Source organism: Lagenorhynchus albirostris, chromosome 3 (assembly GCF_949774975.1).
Source record: "Lagenorhynchus albirostris chromosome 3, mLagAlb1.1, whole genome shotgun sequence".
Taxonomy (NCBI): domain Eukaryota; kingdom Metazoa; phylum Chordata; class Mammalia; order Artiodactyla; family Delphinidae; genus Lagenorhynchus; species Lagenorhynchus albirostris.
The window spans coordinates 53453792-53477519 of NC_083097.1; the positions used below are offsets into that span (position 1 = coordinate 53453792).

General features: G+C 42.1%; 1 long non-coding RNA gene across 1 annotated transcript in view; it reads left to right on the forward strand.

Moving 5' to 3' along the window:
* The window catches only part of LOC132518094 (uncharacterized), a 479628-nt gene that overhangs the window by 69207 nt on the left and 386693 nt on the right, over positions 1-23728 (forward strand). The window contains exon 3 of the long non-coding RNA XR_009539861.1: positions 217-296. This is a non-coding gene — a long non-coding RNA (uncharacterized LOC132518094). The remainder of the gene's footprint in view (positions 1-216; positions 297-23728) is intronic.

The following is a 23728-nucleotide window of genomic DNA, read 5'->3' on the forward strand; positions in this document are numbered from 1 at the left end:
GATCCTGAAATCAGTTAGGAATTGCTTTTGACTTCTATTAATAGAGACTCAAAATAACAATGGCTTTAACCAAATAAAGCCCTCTTGTGTTTCCTTTCATGTGAAACAGAAGCAAGCGGCTCAGAGCTAGTACAGCAGCTCCATGGTCCTCAGGAACCCAGGCTCCTTCTGTCTTTCTTGCTACTCTATTCTTAGTGCATGCCTTCTCTGTTCAAGGTTACCTCACTGTCAAGAGATGGCTGCTGGAGCTCTACCCATCACTTTTGCCTTGTAGACAGCAGGAAGAAGGAAAGGAGGTGAGTAAAGTCAGTTGCATCCCATTTGAATCAACTTCTTTTGGAGACCTTTCTCTGCAGCTTTCTCCAGTAACTTCTACTTAAATCTCATTGGCCGCCTGTATCTAAAAGGGATGTTTGGAAATGTAGCTTGTCTGCTGAGCGCATTGCAGAGTCTAACTGTGTAGGTGCCTGTTACTAAGGAAGAAGGGAGAGTGGCCACTGGGTCGGTAAGGAGCAGCCTCTACTGCAGTGGCTGTGGTTCTGCTTCTTCCTCTGGGCAGGCCCACCACCAGGTGTGATGTTGAGAGGTGGGGAAACAATCCAAGCAACGTGATACCTTGGTCAGTACAATCCAAGAAAAATTCACACAGGGCCTACTTCCTGTGGTCGAATTAGGCATGTATACTCATGTCCTTATATTGCCATATCATTATAATGTACAAACATTATACCTATATGTATATGTATATACATATATATGTATATGTATACATATATACAAACATATACATATAATGTACAAACATTCATTTCCTATAGCTGCTGTAACAAATTTACCAGTAAACTTGGTGACTTGAAGCAACAGAAATTTATTCTCTTGTAATTCTGGAGGCCAGAGTCGAAGATCAGTTTCACTGAGTGAAATCAAGGTGACAGGGCTGTGCTCCTTCTAGGGGCTCTAGGGGAGAACCCCTTCCTTGCCTCTTCCAGCTTCTGGTGGTTGCCAGCAGTTTTGGGCTTGTGGCTGCATCACTCCAACCTCTGCCTCTATCTTCACATGGCCTTCTCCTCTGTGTGTCTCACAGTTCCCTCCTTATAAAGGTACATGGGATTGTGTTTAAGGCAGACCCAAATAATCCTCCTCTCAAGATCCTTAACTTAATGACCCCTTCTGCCATGTAAGATAATATTCATACTTTTGCCATATAAGGTAACATTCATAGGTTCCGAGGATTAGGATGTGCACTTATCTTTTGGGGCCTCCATTCAGCCCACTATATATGGGGAATAGTTTATATCCTAAATTGCCTTCTCTGGCATCTATATAAGTATTTTTCTTGTTGACAACCCAGTTAAGCACAGTTGGTTTTCTTCCAAATATATGAAAATTTATTATATAAATATGATTAAAATCATACAAATCATACATACCTTCCTTGTATCTTATAGACATCAACTAGTATTAAGCTGACTTGTCATCTCATATGACTTTGTATTTTGGGTTTCTTTTTTTTTTTTTTTTTTTGCTGTACGCGGACCTCTTACTGTTTTGGCCTCTCCCATTGCGGAGCACAGGCTCCAGACACACAGGCTCAGCGGCCATGGCTCACGGGCCCAGCCGCTCCGTGGCATGTGGGATCTTCCCGGACCGGGGCACGAACCTGTGTCCCCTGCATCAGCAGGCAGACTTTCAACCACTGCGCCACCAGGGAAGCCCTTGGGTTTCTTTATATTTGTTTGTTTTTTTGGTGCAAGTCTATTTTCTTTCTCACTGTTTTAAAAAGTAAGGTTTATTGAGGTATCATCTACATACAATAAAATTCACCCATTTTAAGTGTATAGTTCTATAAGTTTTGAAAAACATATACAGTCATGTAACTGCACCAAACTAAAGTTATAGAATATTTCCACCACCCCCAGAAAAAGTTCCCTCATGCCCCTTTATAATTAATTCTGTCCCTCCACCATACTCCCTGGAAACCACTGATCAGATTTCGCTCCTACAGATCTTTTTCTTCTCAACAGTGTCATAAAAGTGGAATCATACAGTATTTATCCTTTTGTATCTCACTTCTTTCACTTAAAATACTATTTTTGAGATTCATCCATGTTGTTGCATGTATCAGTAGTTTGTTCCTTTTTACTGCCGAGTAGTATTCCAATGTATAGATGTACTGCAATTTATCTATCTCCTACTTGGGTTGTTTCCAGTTTTTGACAATTATGACTGAAGATGCTATAAACATTTTTTACAGTTTTTTACGTGAACATAAATTTTAATTTCCTTGGATAGATACCTAGGAATGGGTATTGCTGGGTTGTGTGGGAAATGTATGTTTAACTTTCTAAGAAATTGCTGAAGAGTTTTCCTAAGTGGGTATACCACTTTTTATGCCCCCTGGCGGTGTATGAGAGTTCCAGGTGCTCTGCATTCTCACCAACCCTAGGTAATGCCAGTTTCTTTTGTTTGTTTACATTCTAATTGGTGTATTGTGGTATCTCAGTGTGATTTTAATGTACATTTCCCTAATGACTAATGGTTTTGAGAGTCTTTTTATGTGCCTATTTGCCATCCATATTTCTTTGAGGAAGTGTTTCTTCAAATCTTTTGCCCATTTTTAATTAAGGTTGTTTGTTTTCTCATTATTAACGTTTGAGAGTTTTTTATGTATTCTGGGTACCAGTCCATTATCAGATATGCATTTTGTGCATATTTTCTCACAGTATGCAGCTTTTCTTTTCATTTTTACAACTGTCTTTTATGCTGCAGAAACTTTTAATTTTGATATATTCGAGCTTATTATGTTCATTGCAGAGCTACGTGGGAATGCACAGCTAACCACATCAGCTAAGCCTTCAGTTCTATTCTTGTCTTTGCCAATTACACAGGTAATAAAGAGCAGTTCCTTGAATCAATCAGTTCATTAATCAATGAGTGTTTATGAGTCTCAGCTCTGCCATTTACTGTTTATATGACCTTTGGCATTTTTCCCCTTTGTCTATAAAAGCAGAATGGGGAATTTAATAGTACTTTCCTTTTTAAAAAATTTTTTTATTATAGTTGATTTACAACGTTGCATTAGTTTCTGCTGTACAGCAAAATGTATCAGTTATACATATACATATATCCACTCTTCTTAGAATCTTTTCCCATATAGGTCATTACAGAGTATTGAGAAGAGTTCCCTGTGCTTATATAGTAGGTCCTTATAATAGTACTTTCAATAAAATGGGTACAGTCATAATTGCTTCTTTGTTTCATGTCAAGATATTTTTGATGATTAAATGAAATAAAAAAGGTAAAAGTATTTTATAAACCATAAAGTAGAGTCCAAGCATATTGAGCCCTGCTGCATGACCAGTAATCTTCTAGGCCCTTGGGGGAGGAGGGATGTAAGGAATGTATAGAATATAATTCTTATAACTGAAGAACTTTAAAAATTGGTGCTATTCTACATGTGGTGTCATTACAGCAACCATGTGTCTAGGATTTCCTGGAACTATCCTCTCTCCCCCTGCAAATTCTGTGTCGGACATTGTGTCTCAATTTTTGGTTCAGAAATATATTAATCACAGACATAAAGCCTGTTTTACAGGAAAGTTCACAAACCTCATTGAGGCTAACAGTATTCTTTAATAATTTTAATTGTTTTAGTTTTGAAAGAGGCAAAAGGCTAGTTGTGTGAATGTATTACTTCTTTTGCTTTTGGTAGGCCTGAAACATGGGGTGTGTGTGTGTGTGTGTGTGTGTGTTTAAATATATGTTTACCAATGCATTTTTAATTGGTAAAAAGATTCTCTCTCCTTTTAGAAATAGTATTCACATGATCAGTTTTATTTTTTCCTCATTCGATATAAAGTTGATTTTGAATCAACTAAACACAAAGGAATGCCTTGTCTGAATTGTTTTCTTTCTTTTTTCTTTTTAAAGTTTTTTTCACTTTCCAAAAACGTGATCCAGCCAAGTGAGAATCTTCAGTCTTAGCCAAAAGTTTGTTCCCGAATTGATATTATCCTATAGTCTAATTCCAACAGAAATAGTTCTTGCTGAAGATAAAGAACCTTTATCTTCAGCAAGAACTATTATCTTCTTTTTCTTTAGAAAAGAAAGCATCTTCATAAGGAAAACATGGAAATATTGCTTCTGCAATATTACTGAGTTGGGCAGCAAGTGCAGCCCATCGAGGTCCACACGAGCAGGGATACTGAGGGAGGAACAGACGCTCTTCTCAATGATGCCCGCTTCAGCTGAGGGTCTCGGCTGGCTCTGATGCAAAACCACAGGGTAAATTGATTTTGATAGGAACCGTGTGTACCATGTCTTCTCATACATAAGATTTTACATTAGTGCATCATTAAAAACATACTGCTTGTGTGTCAACTTCTTCTTGGTCATTTGTGAGGTAAACAACAAGCAGAAGCCTCCTTAGTTGTGTTTCCAAGGGCCTGTTGATCTGTCTGTGCCTGACATAAACATAAAATCAAACACAGGAGTTTCTAGCTTCAAGGACTTCCACCTGGATTTTGAGGCCCCCCCTGGGTGAAGAGTCTGGAAATTGGATGGGGAAGCTGAAAGAAATCAGGCTCTTTCCCGTCCCTGCCCACCCTCCCCTTCCTTTATCCTCTTCCAGCACTGAGGGGCCCTCTGCACCCTTCCCTAGGGAACCTGAGCATCCCAGAATGGGCCAGTGTTGAAGGCCACAAAGCCCCCTTCCCCGCCATGCAAACCTGTACTCTCTTCTGACTCTGCCCTAAGGCCAGGTGGGAGTGGTGGCTAAATACAGGAAAAAAGTTTTCTTACTTGATGATTTACTGAGTAGAAAAGGAGTATGCAAACTAACAAAAAATGTGCTGATTGGGCCGAATCATTCCTGCTCTGGTGCTGGAAGTGGGGAGAACAGAGAAAAGCTTGTGTTGAATGTAGATCTGGTGGTGTGACTGCTCCATCATTGCCAGGTTCTAGCATTCTCCCACCCGGATATACCTTTGGGTGAACATATTATCAATGGAAGAAAAGAACCCAAAATTCCCTTGCCCACCTCACAGAGGCTCTTGGCTGCAGAGATTCTCAGCCTGGGTATGGGAGGAGAGTAGCAGAACCTTCTGGAGGCTTTGTGAATGACACACTGGAGTATCTGCTGTAGTCCCCTACTAACCCCCTTATCGCAAATCGTGGCCCAACTGAGCCATGGTTTAGATATAAAACTGTCACATCCCTTAGGTGGGGGTGGAAGAGAATCGAGAACAACTTTGTTGGTGGACTTTATAACATCATGGGCCTGTGTCATGTCCTGATTTGCAAGGCTAGACTAACTTGTCCTCTGTATGAGTCAGGTTCGACCAGAGAAGCAGAACCAGTAGATATTACAAGGAATTGGCTAACATGATTGTAGAAGCTGGAATCCATGGGCAGACAGATCTAAGAGGAAAGATCAAGAGCAATCTGAACCCCATAGGCATAGGCTGAAGCTGTTGCAGGCAGGCAGGAATGGAAGTGCCTGTGAGGGGAGAGCGGAGCCGAACACCAAGATGCTATTGGTGTGTGGTGCAGGGAATGCCCACGCCCTCTTTAAAGGGCATCCACTGGTTAAGTTAGGCCTACCAACATAATTTTATTTTAAGTCGATTGATTAAGGACTTTAATTTGATCTGCAAAATCCCTTTATAGCGGTGCCTAGATTAGTGTTCGATTGAATAACTGGGAGAAGGTACGCGTTTGCTGCAAGATGGCTGCTGCCCTCCCTTCTGTCCTTATAGTTTACCCTAGCCAATTTGCCATATCAAAACCCATCACACCCTTCCCTCCCTCCCTGCCTCCTTCCCTCTGTCTCTTGCTTCCTTCCTAAAGAGTTCCAGAACTCTTTTTCTTTAGGATTTGGAATTCAAGCAGATTTCCAAGGTGCAGATTGGATTTTTAGAATGCTTTTTGTTGGAAAAATTCATGCTATAAGTTCGAACTATGTCAGCATGTGTCCTCTGTGTCAGAATCCTTCTTTGGACTTTTCCCTCCATCTCAAGATGCCTGTTCATCCTCAGACTCAAGGCACTGGCTGCCCTATATGCTACCGCATCCCCAAATTATTCCAGGCTGGTCTGTCAAGTCCAGGAGCATGGTAGGCAAAGAACTGTGTAACTGGAGAACCAACCACCAAGTGCTCAGGAGAATGACTTTAATATGGAAATCTCTCCCCTCGCCAAATCTGTGCACATGAAGCAGCCACAACAAATGGGGCTGTAAACAGTGCCAACTGTGCTGACTCCACAGCACACACAGATGCAGCCGCTTTTTAGATTCATTTTCACAAAGGGATGAATCAAACTTGTTGTTGGCGAACAGTCCTACATTGTCTTCCCTTTCTCTCCCACAAGTAGGGCAACATTCTCCGAGCTCTGGGAAGCACTGCATGCTTGGGTGCAAAGCTCTGTGGGACACTCAATGGATAAATGCCAACTACACGAAGATCCAGAATTGCTTGACACTCAGTCTGAGCATTGTAAGAACAGGACAGCATTAAAACCTTCAATCCAAGTAATTTTCATCTTGAGAACATCCTTTTATCAACAAGGCAAGTCCAGAGTTCTGCCCCTGGGTATGAGTTTGGAATGTCTGACAGGCTACACAGCCCAGTGCCACAAACTGGGGGCCCATTTGCCTCTTTTTCCCTCCTCAGTGTTTAGCTGATGTAATTACACATTTGTGTGATTACAGTCTATTATTTACCATAAGATAACAGGGGGCCCCAAGCAACTTGAGTGCAGGAGCTGAAAATGCATAGATCATTTACTTTAATGGCTGCACAGCCAGAGGGGTCAGAATCCCATGATAGGGTTGCTTATCTCAGGCCTCAGCATCCAAGAGCAACTTGGCCTCCAGGTTCTCCTCCATGGTGAAGGAATCTTTAATGGGGAAAACAACTCTCTTTCCTCCTGGTCCAATGCAGAAGCACACAGAATGTTCCCTGTTCTTTACTCTTTCCCTCTGTGATCTTAGAGAGAGATGGGCAACTTTTCTGTAAGGGGCCAGATAGTAAACATCTTAGACTCTGTGGGCCGTAAGGTCTCTGTTGCAACTACTCAACTCTGCTGTTGTAGTTAAAACTCAGCCACAGACAACATGTAAAGGAACAAGTGGGGCCATGTTCCAGTAAAACTTTATTTATGGACACAGAAACATTTTGATTTTCGTGTAATTTTTACGTGTGGTAAAATATTCTTCTTTTGATTCAAATATGTAAAAACCATTCTTAGCTTATAGGCCATACTAAAACAGGCAGCAGGCTGGATTTGGCCCAGGGCTGTAGCTGTTGAATCTTGTCTTAGAGCATCTCCAGATGCTACTTGGAATTTGGAAAAAGAGGCAGCTTTGGTGCTCCTTCCAGCCTTAAGGTCTGGCATTTGGTCAGGAGCCCTAGACCTGGCCTGCAGTACCTCAGCCTTGGTTTTCTCATCCGCTCTCTGGCACTGCCCTTAATCCCCTAGCAGCCTGATGTAGGAATGAATGAATGATAGAAAAGCCCTCAGTGCAACCTGAATTCAAGTTCAAACATCCTTTTTATTTTGACTTCCATTTTTCTCATGTTCATTGTGGTTTTTAAACATTTTCTTCCTTCTTAGCCACCTGTGCTGAGAATCTTTTGGTTTTGAGGATGGTAGTAGTTTCGATGAGATAAGCTTGTCACTTAGATTTTGAAGTGTGAAAAGTCACTGAATGTCAACATGCTGATGGGGCCATTGGAGGCTCTGCTGGTGCTATTTCAGCCAGGCTGAGTGCCCAGTGGAGCCCACTTAAAAGCTTTGTCTTGTCCATTTCTCTGAGTAGGAGAAAACCTTTCCTCAGATGTCTTTTCATTTTTACTGTGATATATTGCTTTTGTTAAGCTTTAAATGAAAGAAATACTTTTGAACATCTCTGTGTCAGGCTTGACTCCATCTTGAAAATATAATGAGCTCTTTGGATAACATTCCTTGTAAGAATTTAACCACAACTCGTACTTTTTGTTTTCTTTAGGTCTGAACAAACTTTACCGTACTTTTAATTTTACTACCTCTTCTCAGAGGATTTCAGACCCCCGACCTCAAATAAAAGGCCAATATATAGGGATAACAAAAGTGACAGTGGGTCACAAAGGGTCCCCTTTTCCCTTTGTCTGCATTGATTCTGTTCTTATAAAAGAGCTGGGAGATGAGCTTGCAACACTTTGTCATCCTTTTGGCAAAGAATAGGACTGCACCAGCACTGGCCCCTCCCTGATTTTCCTTGGCAAAGGAAGACAGAAGGCAATACTTTTATCCTTTTTAATGCACTAAGGTTTGGAAAGGATTTTGGAGTACAGTTTATAGTAAATTAGATTGAAAATCACAGTGTCATTCTTCATTCAAATGGCACATGGCCTCTAAAATGCTCAAAAGCTTTGCCAGCCACATACAAAACTTCAGCAAGCAACCAAGTCCTCATCCCTCAGCCTGTCAAGTTCAGACACGAAGCAGAGCCCAAGGTGGAGCAGAGCTGCCCGGGGGCCAGGGAGCAGTCAGCGGCCCCAAAGAGATTCCTGCCCTGAGCTATCCTTACTGTTAATGGTTGTAAAGATCGTTCTCAACACAAGGGAAGCAGCTTTTCTGTGCTCCACTCATAGGTGGAGCCCTCCCTCAGGGCTGGGAAACACTGTGCTGGAGGGCAACACAATTTTCCTGGGCCCGGAGGGAGGGAGTATTGATGGGGTTTGGGCTTTCATAGCAGTAAGTAAGAATTTGCTCTTCTTCAATTTCATTTTCACCTGCAAATGTGGCAGGATGCCTCCGGCAACATGGACTGCCACAGAGGGACCTGGTGGCACAGGAACTGCAGCCCTAGGCCTGCACCCCTGGTCTTTCTCACCACCTGCTGTCCCTACCTGTGAGAGGCAGTCGTTATGTTTTGGCCTCTGCCCTATCTCTCCCCAACACATGCACACACACACAATTTCATAATTTCCCACACAAGACCAAGGGCAAGGCATGGGACTCATTCACAAGCTACACAAAAGCATGACCACATCTAGATGTGCAGGTGACAGGAAAGGTGACCTTCAATACTCAGAAGATTGACTACACCGTCAGATCCTTCAGCTCCAGGTTCCTGGTCCTCTTATCTGCTGGCCATAGGAATAATAATAAAGGTGGTTTGCATTTCTGTTCCCTGTCCCACCTCCCATCAAGAAACAGAATGATTGGTTCCATAGAAGATATGAAAAGCATTCACTTATTGTATCAGATATAGGTTGAATGGTAACTGTATGCCAGGCACTGAGCTAGAGATAAATGAGAGAGTGATGAGAAGAAAAACACTATGCTCCTAACTAGGTATGTCACTAACTAGCTGTGTGACCTTCGGCAAGTCACTAAACTTCTCTGGGACTGGACTGCATCTCTATTACTTGCTCTCTCTGATAGTCTAAGAAGTCAACAGAAATGGGGGAGGGAGAGGGATGGCTAGGTTAGGTGTCAGTGGCAGAAAGGACTTCTGAAAGGATGTTCTGTTTGGTGACAGTACTGTCCACAGGGAAGAATAAGAAAACTCCACCTGGATACGAGGTGGAAGCAGCCCATTGTCAGGGGAGTTCACTAGACGTCAAAGTCCCCTTCAAAAAGGGATCATTGCTCCCTTCCAAATAAGGAGCTCTCCTGCCACATGGGTTGTTTGTAGAAGGGGGAGGAGGAAGAAGTTCTGTTTGGCTGGTTGCCTTGGTCTTGTGTCCCTTCATTGAATAGACTGAGGGGTCTAAGTCCCTGTCAGTAAGTGGATGCCCCTTGAGTTTTGGGGATTTACATTGTGAGAGGAGTTGTGGAGGAAAAGCGAAGGTCTTTAAGTCACTAAAAGCTGCCTTGTGTCATACTCTTTGATGTCTTGGTGTGTCTCTGTTTCCTCATTTTTACAAAGGGGGCTGATAGAATTCTTCGTGTTTGGGTAATGAGTTATACTTTTCAATATAATACTTTTCAAATAAGCATATGCATGCTTATTTCATTCCGCCAGGGAGGTAGAGAGAAAGGAAGGCAGGTATTAATTTGCACAAATCCTTCGGTAATGGACTGTCCTGTGAACAGTCCATCTATGAGAAGCTTTTGGCCTAGGGCCCTAGTCTATCTAAGGTGTCTTTTGAATTGATGTTTTAGGAGACCTTCAACCTTGAGGTCCTTCAAACTTACAACAGTTATGAAGGTGGTCATTATAAATGTCATTAGTCATACTCAATGCAAGTTTTCAATTCTACACAAAAACGTGAGCTGCACCTACCTCTGAGGAGCGTGTCATTCTGTTTCTCATTACTGGCACAACAAGCTCTTGGAAGCATTAAATATTACTGGGAGGTTTTAGATACATTGAGCTAGTACTTCCCAGGTGGTTGGCTTTGTAGGTAAAGCACCTAGTGAATAAGTGTTTGATTCTTCCATCAAGTTGTCTCTAACCCTTCAGGATGAACATAAGAATGAAACAGCAGATTTTTTGTTCTCCATCTCAATAGAATTTTGAAGAATTCTTGCTGTATTGTGCATCAAAAACCTTCATTAGCAATGCAAGCACTTCAGAAGGCAGAGAGTGACTCATACACGGTCCAGAAATAGTACTGAGGAAAATTGCATTTATGTAATTCTTTCTCAGAATGTCACGCTGTGAATACTTATCATCTCAGCAGAAACACATGGGGACGATGGCATCTTCCAGGGCCTGCAGGGATGCTCTCTCTCCCAGAGCCATGTCACGCCTCCCAGGCCTCCAAGAGCCACTGGCAACTTGAGGGCAGCTGCTGAGGCACAACAGAGGAGTGAAAACGTGAAGGGAAGCCCAGGAAGTGACTTCTCTCTTCAATTTCAATAGCAGAGCATTCAGCACGTATGCTCCAAAGAGGTGACACTTTGATTTATTTTTGTTAGTTTTATTTTGCTTCCAAATATAGACTCTTAATATTAAAAAAAATAATTGTAGTGAAATATACATAACATAAAGTTTATCCTTTTAATCATTTTTAAGTGTATAATTCAAAGACATTAAGTACATTTACAATGTTCTGCAACCATCACCACCATCCATCTCCAGAACTTTTTCATCTTTCCAAACTGAAACTTCGTACCCATTATATTGTACAATAACTCCCCCTTCCCCATCCTCCCAGCCCCTGACGACCACCATTCTACTTTTTATCTCTATGACTTTTTATACTCTAGGTAACTCACATAAGTGGAAGCATACAATATTTGTCCTTTTCCGACTGGCTTATTTCACTTAGCATAATGTCTTCAGGGGTCGTCCATATCCATCCACATCCGTAGCATGTGTCAGGATCTCGTTCATTTTTATAACTAAATAATACTCCATTGTAGGTATATATCACATTTTGTTTATCCATTCATCTGTTGACAAACTGGGACTGCCTCTAGCTTTCGGCTCTTGTGAATAATGCTTCTATGAACATGGGTGTTCTAGTCCCTGCTTTCAGTTCTTTTGGGTATGTATCCAGAAGTGGAATTGCCAGAAATGGACTCTTAAAAATGGAAAGGAAAGATCCTGAGGGGAGTAGGTCATACAATTTATACGATCAACACACTGGAAGAGAAGGGGCATAGATGATCCAGGACTTTGAGTCTAGTGGGATTGATGGATACAGTCACCCAGGCAGGCTGGAGAAACCGAGAGGGGTGGGCTTGGTCTTAAAGAAGGTTGAGCTATTGGCAAATTGAGGATTAGATCTTGAGATTCTCCCTGGTGAGGTTGCAGCCAGCTTAGAGGGAGCTCTGTAAAGCGAAGTCAGGGCCAGCACCTCTAGGAGCCATTCCAGTATACACCATTGGGAGTGCATGCAGGGGAACCAGGCCAGCTTTTCTCCGCTCGTGAGGCCCTGCCATGGGGCAGCTCTGCCCCATGCCCAGTGATGGTTCAGCACCAAGATGTCTGCCGGCTCTTCTGTGTGAGAAATGGGATGAAGCCAGTGTTCTGGGCTTCAGGCTGCTCTGGGGTAGTAAGGATAGGTGCATTTCCTGCAGCTTCCTGCATTCAAATGACCCTTGGAAGCCAAATCAGACTTCGGGGTTTAACACATGGTTCTTAAGGAGCCCCCCAAAGGTGGCTTTGCTGTGTGTACCCTCTGGGCTGTGAAAAGCCTTTGGGGGAGAGGGCAGATGAAATAAACACATAGCTTGGAAGTCACAGCAAAGGCTTAGGATGGTCACCTTTGATGGCCTGGAATGATCTGACCTGGCATCAGGGCCTCCCCTCCTTGGGACGGGCCCAGCCAGTGCCCCAAGGACCTGCATTTTTGTTCCATGTTGCCTCTCCCATTAAGCAATGACTATATCACCCCCAGATAATGACCAATCTTGGAAAGATTAGCATTCTACATACTTGGTTAAAAATTTTTTTATGCAACCGGTGTTCTACTTTTTCCTAGAATCTTTGCCTCTCTAAGGACTAGTCCTTGCTCTTGCAGAGTGAAGGAAGAAAGGGATCCAAAAAATATTGGTCCAGAGTAATTTTCAATTAGCACCCCTAGCCAAGTGATAAGATATATTATTACGTGCTCTGAAGTTCTATGAGAGCCCACCCAAATCCCTGCTTCATTGTGTAAAGAGGCCCTTCACAATAAAATAGCTTACACTTCGGGCCTGGATTTCAAGAAGATTTATTAGTCGGGGCAAGCGGGGAGTTTGGCCCCATGACAACTTGGGACATTTGCCATTGATTTGGAAAGAACGACAGCCCATGTTCTGAATAGAGAGAGGGAAAAGGGGACAGAGTTCTCAGCTGAACACTTATGAGAATAAGATGAAACTGCTTCAAAAAGATGTCCAGCCAGTAGGGCATGTGGTGCATGGTTTGAGTATGGAAGGTCACATCCAAGAGGGGCCGGACAGGGATAAATGGGACACTCATTTTAAGAGTATCTAGGTAGCTCTAATCAGAACGTTCTTTTCCCAGAATCAAAAAAATTAAAAAAAAATCGATCTGCATATAAAACAAGGATGCTCTTGTTTAATTGTCTAGACCTTTTACATTTCCCGTGGCCCCTTTAGAGTTGAGTGGCAGCAGAAGACACTGATTTTTATGTATCTTGGAACTGAGATATAAATAAACAAAAAGGATAAAAAATTCTTAAAATGATTTACAAAGCAGTGGAAAAAATTTTGCTTTAAGAGTCGAGGGAAATGGAACTAGCTTTGGCTCGGCTGCAACTTCGGCTCTTCAAAACTAGAGATGTTATTTTACCCATTGGGCCCCCTGCTTTCTCATTTTATAATGGGGGAGGAAAAGTGAGAAGTGGCTGGGTTAGATGTTTTTTACTCATGATCCGGAGGGCCTTAGAGATCTTGTGAACCCTCCAAAATAGTTGGCAGTGTGTTACGTCTTTGTGCAAATGGGCATTTTTCTGGGGAAGGCTCATTACTTTGGTCATATTCCCTAAAGTGGTCCATGGCTTCCCAAATGTTAAGACCTCCTGAACTGGATCCTTAAATATCCTAACAGTCTTTGAATATGCTGTTGCACGTCTGTGATTCTAAGGTTGTTCTGGTGTATTCTGTGACGGGGCTGTGATTCCCTAAATCTGTTATGTTTTCATTGTAACGTGAGAACAGTTGCAGGTACATGCTCCGGTCCACTCTTGTGTCCAGGTGTTGGTTGGGCTTTGTGGAGAAAAATAATTCAGAAGTAAGAAATATGAGTCTTTAGGTTCTCTAATCATCCCAGTTCCTGAGCGTGCCTATTCTTCCCACCCCTGAGGGTCTTGGCCAGCCCCATTGTGAAGCCCAAGCGGGTTTCTGCTCTACATCTTTGCAGCGGGGTCCCTTTCACCCTGGCCCCAGCCGTCCACCCAGATACACCCATTTGACATTCCATCCCTGTCTTCAAACAATTGATTCTAATTGAAAAGCTTGATGGGAAGTGATCTTTGGCAGGTGAATCTTTTCATACCCTCAGGATACCCTCTCCCTCTGGTGAAGGAACATCTGCTGCTGAATTATTAACCTCTGCACACGCAAAAGGAGGTAGAGATGGACAATGTGTTCTTTTTGAAGGGGAAGAGTTCCTGGGGTAGAATTTCATACTGGGTGAACTTGCTGGGAACACCCACAGAAGTGGCACATCAGACCATTCTGCCCACAAGCATTTTATAAAACAAAATGAAATCAAATGATCCTCTGTTTGACATACACAAAATTCACTGTTTCAAAACACTTTCAACGTGATTTTTGTTCCTTTAGATTTCTTGTTCCAAGGATTTTGCCTCCCCCAGCAGGGGATTACGGAATATTCTGAGAACTGTGTCTCCCGTCCTGAGTGTGACCTTCTCAGTGTGATGCCTGACAAAGGGACGGTCACAGACAGAGCGTTGGCTTCTTAATAGGAGTAGGGGGCATGGGGGTGTTGGGGTGAGGAGTTTATCAGACATCATTAGCAGCTTTATTTTCCTTCAATTGTGGGAAAACTCTTCCCTTGAAATGGCACCTGAGATTGTCCAATTCTAAGGCACAGGCTGAAGTAAGCTGACAAAGAAGTTGCTAGGGCACTGCTGTTAAAGGTTAGCTTGTATCTGTTCTGGACAAGTTGGGAAAGCATGAGTGAGACCTTCTTATGTCTCATATGAGCGCTCTGATTTTGTTTCCAGAGGATAAAAAGTTCAATCTAAGCCATTTAGTATTCTGAAAATCATGGAATTTCTTTTCTTTCTTTCTTCCTTTTTTAAACAAAAGCTCTTCTTCATTTAAGACGTATTAAATACGCAATTTTTTAAAGGAACATTATTTTCTGGATATAAATTTATGGATTCAGTTTTACACTTGTTATCCTTAGTGTTTCAGGTGCATATCAGCACGAATGCACGTGACTCCACAACTCAGCTCACTATGCGGGATGCATTTCAATGATTTTTGAAAGCTGGAACAGTTCATCATTCCCCCTTTAGCTAAGTGATTCTCTTTTACCAGCTTTGGTATTTTCCCTAGACCATTTTAAGAAAGAAATTGTATAGAAACTTTTCTGTTCACATCACATGTCATCAAAGCCCTGTTGTGGGATGGGATGAGGTTTAACTCTTCAACAGGAGCCCTTTGATAGCACAAAATTTGATGTTCAGCAATTACTGCTTTTTGAGAACTCCAAGTACACCCAGCATTGCAGTTTTTGAAACAATCGTCTCTTTTCTCTGGTTTCTCATCTTACTTGGCTCCCATAGAGACATGAGACAGGCCCTCTGTTTCTGTTTAAGTAGAACAACTGACATTTATGGCCCAGCTGGAAGGAGAGAGGTGGGTTGACTGATTCAGGCTCTCATTTTTTTTTTTTTCCAACTAAAAATGTGATATGGGTTTGTTATATGTTTATTTAATCTTAATTCAGGCTCCTCTATAAAAATCCTGGTGGGAGAAAGAAAGCAAAACTTCAACATATGTGTTGAACTCGTAATGAGAAACTTTAATCCTTGGAAAAACAGTATTGTGTCAATTGCAGATTACAACTAATCACAGTATATTCAGACAGTGGCAGGAACATTTTATTTCCCATTTTAATATTCAGTTCACACAATCATGCATTAAAGTGACCTTTTAAATGCACATTTTCCCTAAATTTTCTTCAGGTCTATATTTATTTTATTTGACTGAAACCCTAGTGGCCTATATGAAGTGAACCAGATGTTTTCCATTTACAGAAGGTGCACCTGATAGAGCCTTAGCAGGTTTGCTGGCTGCCAGCTGTTAGCTTGTATTCTCAGCATCAGTATATATTTTAACTGCAGAGAACAAATAAAAGGCTCCATTTATTGGGCACTTATGTGCTGGGCCCTGTGCTCCATGCTGCAGGTTCAATCAGTTGATTTATTACTTAGATGATCTTATGAGGTGGGTCTTCTTAGTAGCCCACTACTTTATTGAAGAGAAAATTGAAGGTCAGAGGAGATAAATAACTTTTCCAAGGTCACAGAGATAGAAGTTAGAAAGCAAAACTGGGGTGTCTGATTACAAAGCATTATTACGTTATATCCCTTTGACCCAAACGTCTGTTGGGCCCCTCCTGCCACTTCAGATATGAATAAACAAGAAGCTCACCACCATCCAAAAATGTGAGGAAAGTCCAACAGCATCTTGTGAGTTCTTGGGGACGATGTATCCTTTTTTGGGAGGGGCAGTTCAGCGTCTTGATTCGGAGCATGGGCTGTGGAGGACATAACATTTGTGCCTCACCTTCCTCAGCCGAACATAGAAATAAGAATGGTTCCCACTTCGCAGGGTGGTTGTGATGATTCAACTAGTTCACCTGTGCCAGACACAGTAAGACTTGGGGCCTAATGATTACCGTGGATGTTACTTCTGGACCTGGGCTCCTACTTATGCTAAATAAATTCAGTCCATGGAGGGTCTCATCCTTGGCTGCCTGGGCTCTACTCCCATGTCAGCCCCAATGTAGAATGTAGTCCATCTGATTTCCATAAAACTACCCCTGTTTCTCTGGGCCCCTGTGTGTGTGTTTAGTAAGTTTTACCAAGGGCTCTGAGGGATTCAGAGGGGAATTTGTGTCTTCACTTCTCAGAAAAACATATATTCTCAGTTCAACATTGGATGCGCTTTTTCTTAAAAGTCCACATTGTTCATGTCATAGCTGTTATAGCCTTGTCTCCTGCTAATTCCTGTTCTCACAGCCTTATGCTCTACCTTATTAAGATGTTTTCATTATGAAACAGTTTCCTAAAGAGAATTCTGGAGCTGGCTGTTAAGGTAATTTCTTTTTTCACTCTGACACTGATTTTAAGGAAGAGAAGCCTTTGTTGTTGGTGGTGGTGGTGGTCTTTTTTTCTCCTTCCCTCCCTGCCTGCCTTCCTTCCTCCACGCCTGCCTTACTTCCCTGTTCCTAAACATAAGAAAAGGACTGAATTCACTGGTTAGGTATTTTCTAATATCAAGAACAATGTGTGTCTTGAACGTTATTTTGTCCCTTTCCAACGCTATTGAATTTTCAGAGAATCCTTCCTTTTTCTCCCTCTGAGCAGTAGTTCGTTGGTCACGCTCACTTCCTAGCTCTCTCACAGACCAAGTGAAGAGCCCCTGGGGAGCTGCTGTCTGAGAGCACATTGTCTCCTCTGCTGCTCCCAGGGTGCCATCTCCCGTCCTGGCTCTGTGGGCTGACCCAGTAGAAGTATGGTTAAGTATGGTTAATATAAAGTGTACATGTGTGAGTGTGCATACATACACACATAAATATTTATGAAATTATTTTTCTAATTATATAATTAATACATATATAATAATTTTGGTTAGGGAATTTGGAAAATATGGAGAAAACCCAAAGAAGATAAATAAAATTATCCATAATTTCACCTTCCAGAGAAATCTCTGCAAAACATTGCTATGTTTCTTTCCAGTTGTCTTTGTATGACTACACACATGCTGCATGTATAACATATATTTTAGATTAGAAATGACCACATGTCTGCTCATTATTGATAACTCTATTTAGGCTAAATTAGAATAAGTATGTTTTTTGTCTGACACAGGGAACTTATTCCCTGGCCTTCTCTGATCTTCACAGTGTTCTCAGAGCTTACGCTCCTTTCCAGTGAGCTCACCATTCAGTTTAATCTGCACAGCTCAGTCACATACGTCTCAACATTTGCATTTCTCCTCACCCTTTTGCAGAATGCTTTCTTGACCCTTTTGTTAAATCTAAGTAGCTTCAATTCTCTGTACCTCGGCTGGCCCCACCTGGAGCATCACAGACAGAAGTACCCGTTTGCAAAAGATTTTAGACATGGCTGAGCTGCAGGAGACATCTGTTTCTTCACAGGTGTCTATGAAATAGATCTTTTCAGCATTCAAGAGCAAAGCAGTGTAATATTAGGCTTGGAGGTATAAGCCTAGATTCAGGTCCATTTCTCTAGATGTAGTTTTATCATCTGCAAAATGGGGTATTAAAAATGAGCACTTGACCCAGGATTATTCTAAGGATTCAATGAGATAACTCAGGAAATGCACTCAGCCCAATTACTCATGATATGGGGAGTACTCAATTTATGGATATAATGGTTCACCAACTGCAAGACTATAGAACAAAGTAATATGTAGAATCCAAGTGACATTTTCCCAAGGTGAACCATACAAGGTGAAACTTTCCTGCAAAGAGTAACTGATGTGGAAGGTGTGTTGAAATGGAAGTAATGGAGCAATACAGTAGTAGCAATAGCTACTTGAGTACTTCCTACATTCCAAGCACTTCACAGGTTTCATTTAATTTTCACTATAGTCCTAGGAAGTGGATACCACTACGTTGTCCATTACAATATTTGAAATCCCAAAGCAAGCCAGCTTAAACGATGAGAAAATTCATTCTCTCTCATGACAGGAAGTCCAGAATTAGAGCCGTCTGCAGAGTTGGTTGATTCAGTGATCGAAAATGTCAAGTGCAAGCTTATTCTTTCTCTCTCATCTGCCATCCCTACATTGGCCTCACTCTCAAGCTAGAAGCAAGATGGTGGCAGTAGTTTCAGACATCCCAGCCAAACACAGCAAAGTCCAGAGTGAGATAATCTCTTCACTTGGCTGTCTCTTAAAAGTGAGAACAATTTCCCCAAATGTCTGCTGCAGATTTCCTATTACACTTCAGTGTTCAGAATTTTGCCTGTTTCTGAATCAGTCATTGGAAAAGCGAATATAATTATTCTTGGATCAATCAAGTCCACTCCTGGAGTTAAGGGTGGGATTAGCTGCCCCAAAGCTCATGCCTGCAAGAGAAGAGGTGGACACCTGGCAAAATTGGGGTCTTGTTAAGAAGGAAGAATGGATATAGGGTTGGTACCCAATAGCATCCAATTAAAAGATCATCCCTATTTTTCAGATGAGCAAACTGGGAACCATAGTGCTTAAGTAAAGTGTGTGATGTCCTGTGGCTAGCAAGGGGCAGAGATAAAATGATAATCCTTGTTCATTTGACTCAGTGATCACACATCTCTAAAGCAGGTAAATATATAGCTGTCCTGCATCTCTTGCAAGTACGCAGACCATGAGGGTGCATTTGAAGTAAGATTCTTTTAGGAGATTGTAAAAGCTCGTGGAGCAACTGAAGCCTCATACTTAGCAATGGTGGAATGCTGAGAATGCTCTGTGGAGCCAGCGTGATCTGGCACAGAGCCAGAAGTGGGGTGGCGCCTCTCGGGAAACGGTAGAGGTGAAAAGGCTAATGCTTCAGCAGTGACAGGTCGTACAAAGAACGTGAGTAGTCTTGTGCCAGAGTCCTCGCTGTCAAAGGGGTAGCGAGACAGAAAGTGGTATCCCCATCATACATCCGTGATGTTTCCAGTGCCAGCTCCCAGGCTCTGTATTCTTCACAGATGTTTACTTAGCTGTTCATCGTGAGATCAGAGGCAGACACCCTCCTAATCATTGTATGTGGTGAGAAAGAGAATCCTGGGGAGTCGAAATTTCACCGGAGGTCCCAAAGTTAAAACCTGAGTTCTTCCACGACCAGGGGCTCCAACCACATTCCTATCTCCCTGACTGCTCAGTCAGCTGCCCTTCCCTCTGTGTGCCCATGGACTCCGTCCTTGACCTTCCCCTCAATTTACATGCTCTCCTTGACTCTGTCTTTAAAGATAGTCTGAATGTCACTGATGTTTAGGTCTGTGTTTTGTCTTTTGCCTAAACTCCAGGACTTGATCTCAACTACCTATGGACACCTTCATTTAATCACCTAGAGGCTTCTCAAACTCAGCATGTCCCAATACCTTTGTATGTGCCCCATGCCCACCAAAGCCAAAATAAGGACATTTGTTTCTATTCTACAGTCTTTTGAATCGGACACCACCATCCAGCCAATAGTGCAAGATGGAGTCCCTGGGATTATTTTGACTTTTGACTCCTAACATCTCAGGATAACACGTCCTGCTATTTCTACTTCTCCTGTCCAGCTGTCTCCAGCTCTCCATCCTTAATGACTCTGTCCTGGTTCAGGCTTTCATCCTTTCGTGCTTCGGCTGTTTCAGTAGTCTGCCTTTTCTTCCTCTGTCTCTCTCCTGCCTCAGACCCATCCTCTACACTGCCACTGGAGGTATCTTTCTGAAACACAGACACACATCACACCACTTCACTGAGTAATCTCTTGATGAGTTTAGTACGGGATAAAATCCATTCTCTTCAGAATATCATATAAGGCTCTTCATAGTCTTGAACCAATTTGTCCCTAGAGGACTTTCTACCCCGTAAAGAACTAACGTATATCTTTCGAAACTCAGCACACATATTCCTCCTGAGCTCCCCAGAGAGAATCAATAATTTCGTCTTCTGTGCCCCTTTAGCACTTTGTACATGCCTTGACACAGTGCTGTAGCGTTACATTGTAATACAACTTTTCTTTTTAGGCTGTGTGAGGATCATGGTTTTCTTTATATTTGCCGCTCTCATTTAGCTAGTAGGGCCTGCAAGGTAAGTTTTGTTGAAAATGAAATAACATCTTTCAGCTATATGTCTACATATGGTGAACATTTGTGGTTAAATACTAAACTAACCAATGCCTATGTTTCAGTTAACTTTTTTTTAAAACCTTCATACCATTTCCATAGGTAACACATACCCCTTGTCCTGACTCTTACTTTGGGTAGTGACCCTCACTCTTAAGCAACGGGGTAGATGATGGTGCCCCTTTGTCCTCTCTGTTCCTCAAAAACCACTGCTCTATCCCATTACAGGTATGTTCGACATCATGAAAGTTATAAGTTTCAAGTTTATACTTTGTGCCAGGCCTTGTTCCTCATTGCTGTACATGTATTAAGTAATTTCTTTGAATTATTTCAACAACTCAATGATCTTGGTACTGTTGTTTCCCCAATTTACAGACAAGAATGCTGAAGCACAGAGAGGTTAAGTAACTTGCCCAAGATCACACCATTTAATCAGTGATCAAGCAGGAAGAGAACCCAGGCTGTCTTGGTCCGGAGCCAATGGTCTGGAGCACTAATGGGCTCTGGAACCACTAACAATGACCCGTTTCCATCTTACAGTCACAGTTAATCATTTGTTTTACCAAAGATATAACACTTCGATTAAAATCATGAATGGTCAAGAGCAAATATGAATATGTTTGATTTTCCTGCTTCTGGTGTCTCTAAGTTGGGACTCATTTCTAATCAACATATTCTTCTCCTGGTCCTTGGAATCAAGATGTTCATCTAATACTCGCCTAAGTTAACAGATGATTATTCCTCACAAAGATGGGTAATAAGAAATCTGAGTTATTAATTTGCTAAAATGTTTCCCCCATTGTGCACTTCAGATCCTTTCCTCTTTTACCCTTGTGATATCACACCCATCTTTGTCCTACCAACCTTGATAAATAATAGAGAATCTTGGTACACACTGGAAATTTGTTGACTTGGATCTTGAAGAGGAAAGTGAATAGCCCCCTCCCCACCTCCAAATCATCAACCATTGAAGGAGGAGGGCTCTAAGTATTCTGCTAAAATTTGAACCTGTGGTTCGAGGGAGTCTGAGCATTTCAAACCCTCAGGCTGAAAATTGCCAAACTTTCTGTTCTGTGTGTGTGTATGCAGGTGAGGGTGGGGGCAGGTAGTTAGTGTAAAGGAAAAGAATAAAATCCACTTTCAACTTCAGGCTTAGCCATCAAAGTGCTTGTACTTTGGAGAGAAGAATAAGGATCCTGTCACTCGAAGTAAAGCATAAGCTGCCCTAGGGGTCTTTCTTACCCTTCCACTTTCTCTCTGTTCCCTTTCTCTCCTCTCTCTCCTCCCTCCCTCCCTCCTTCCCTCTGTTTATATGTAATTGGCCCACTGTTCTTTCCTAGTCAGTACTATTGAAGAATCAGTTTGCTGTTCCTTTGCATTTGTTCTGGATGATTGTGTGCTTTTGTGCAGTTTCTCCTCACCTAGAAGACCTGCCCTTCATCTTGTCCTCCTTGTTTTTCTCTCCACACTGCCCATTTAGGATGCAGTGTTCCATCTGAAATGTGTGCTGAGCACTGGCTTGGGGACAGGCTTTCGCTCTGGATGAGGAAGTCCTGTTTTCCCAGGTCATCCCGCCAAGGTTCTTTCTCTATACAGGGGTGACCATGCCCTTTCCTGTTTTGTGGGTTTGCATTTTTGCCTGTAAATTAAGTATCCCTGCTTAAAATCAGTGACACCAGGTGAGGGCTGCTTCTGAGAAGCAGAAGGCACTGGGAGGAAAGAAATCATGAATGTGTAGGGCTGGACCAACCCTGGGCCTGATTTGTTCAGATTACATGAGATGAACCCCATGGAGCACTTAGAAGAGACTTCAGCATATTTAGGTGCTAACCAATGATTTTTCCCTTCTTTTAATTGCTCCCTAATGTTTTTCTTCCCAAACATTTAAGACCTGCTCAGGCTTCCCTGGTGAAAGGGGTGCTTTGGGGTGCTGCAGGGAAAAAGACAGATTACAAAATGTGTTGACTCATACTCATTAGAATCCATTTTTAATATTGTAATGTTGTTTGCTGGATTTTAGGCTGGCAAGCTATCATTTTACTAGGCATCTTTATTGATGTTGGTATATTTAAGCTCATTCTGTCTGTGCAAGGCGGAGAGGGACAGGGGCAAACAGAAACCACACGTGCACAAATCTCTGATGGTTTACTGTTCTGTGGAGCATGACAAGGAAGGGACACTACAGTTTTGAATTCCCAGCACAGTGGACATGTGTTCCTCATGTGCTGAGTTGTACCAACCTTCCCTATCTGGTCCAGGCCTGTTATGAAATTCTGAGTGTTAGGGGGCCTTTCCAGTGCTGCCCTGAGGAGAGAGAAAGCCTGCTGCAGGCTAGCTCCCTAACATTGGAAAATGGAACCTCGCTGGCTTACTGAAGCAGGGAATGATTCATTTCCTGTCATTAACAGAGTGAGAAAGATGTAGTTCACAGAGTTCTTTAAGCTGGAAAAGCACATTATCCTAAATACTCAATTTCCTGGTGGATGGCATCAGCTCTCCTAATTTCCTTTCTGCAGCAGCATTGCTTTTGGATATTTCCAGATTCTGGAGGCTGTTGGAACACGTGCTAAGTGGTCCAGGTGCTCGATATGCTGTATGGAGAAAGAGAGGAGATTACGCTAACTCAGCCCTGGGTTTAAAATAGTGACGTCTGCTTTCTCCTAAATGATGTATTGATGTTTAATCCTCAATTTGCTATAAAACCTTTCTAAATATTTAGGTATTGGATCTCAGGTTAAAACTTTCATGTTCAGGCTCATGTGGGCATAAATCAGTAAAAACAAAACAAGCAACCCAAAAAACAAAACCCAACCTCCAACTTCAATTCTCAGTGGGTATTATTTGTCTCTTCTTGGGAGACAAATCTTTCATCTAGCAAAACAAGTTTGCATCAAATAGTCTATTTAGTTCACTTACTGATACTGTAGGTTTATATAATCATAGGTTTGAATTTATAGAATACTCCTTTTCAAGGACCTCAAAGAATTTAATCCTCTTTCCTATTTATTTGCAGAATGCCCTCAGGAGAAACAAGATGGTAACTAAATTTCCCTTCTAACAGGTGGCGAAGGGCCTAGCTTTCCTTGCAGTTAGATTGGCTATGTGATTGGGTTTTGGCCAATGGAATATCATGGAAGTGATGTAATCCATGTCAAAGCCTGGGTCCTGACAGGTATACTGCCAGCCTGTATGTGACTGTGAGAACTAGATTTTGTTGTATTAAGTAATTGAGATTTGGAGGTTGTTTCTCAGAGCAGC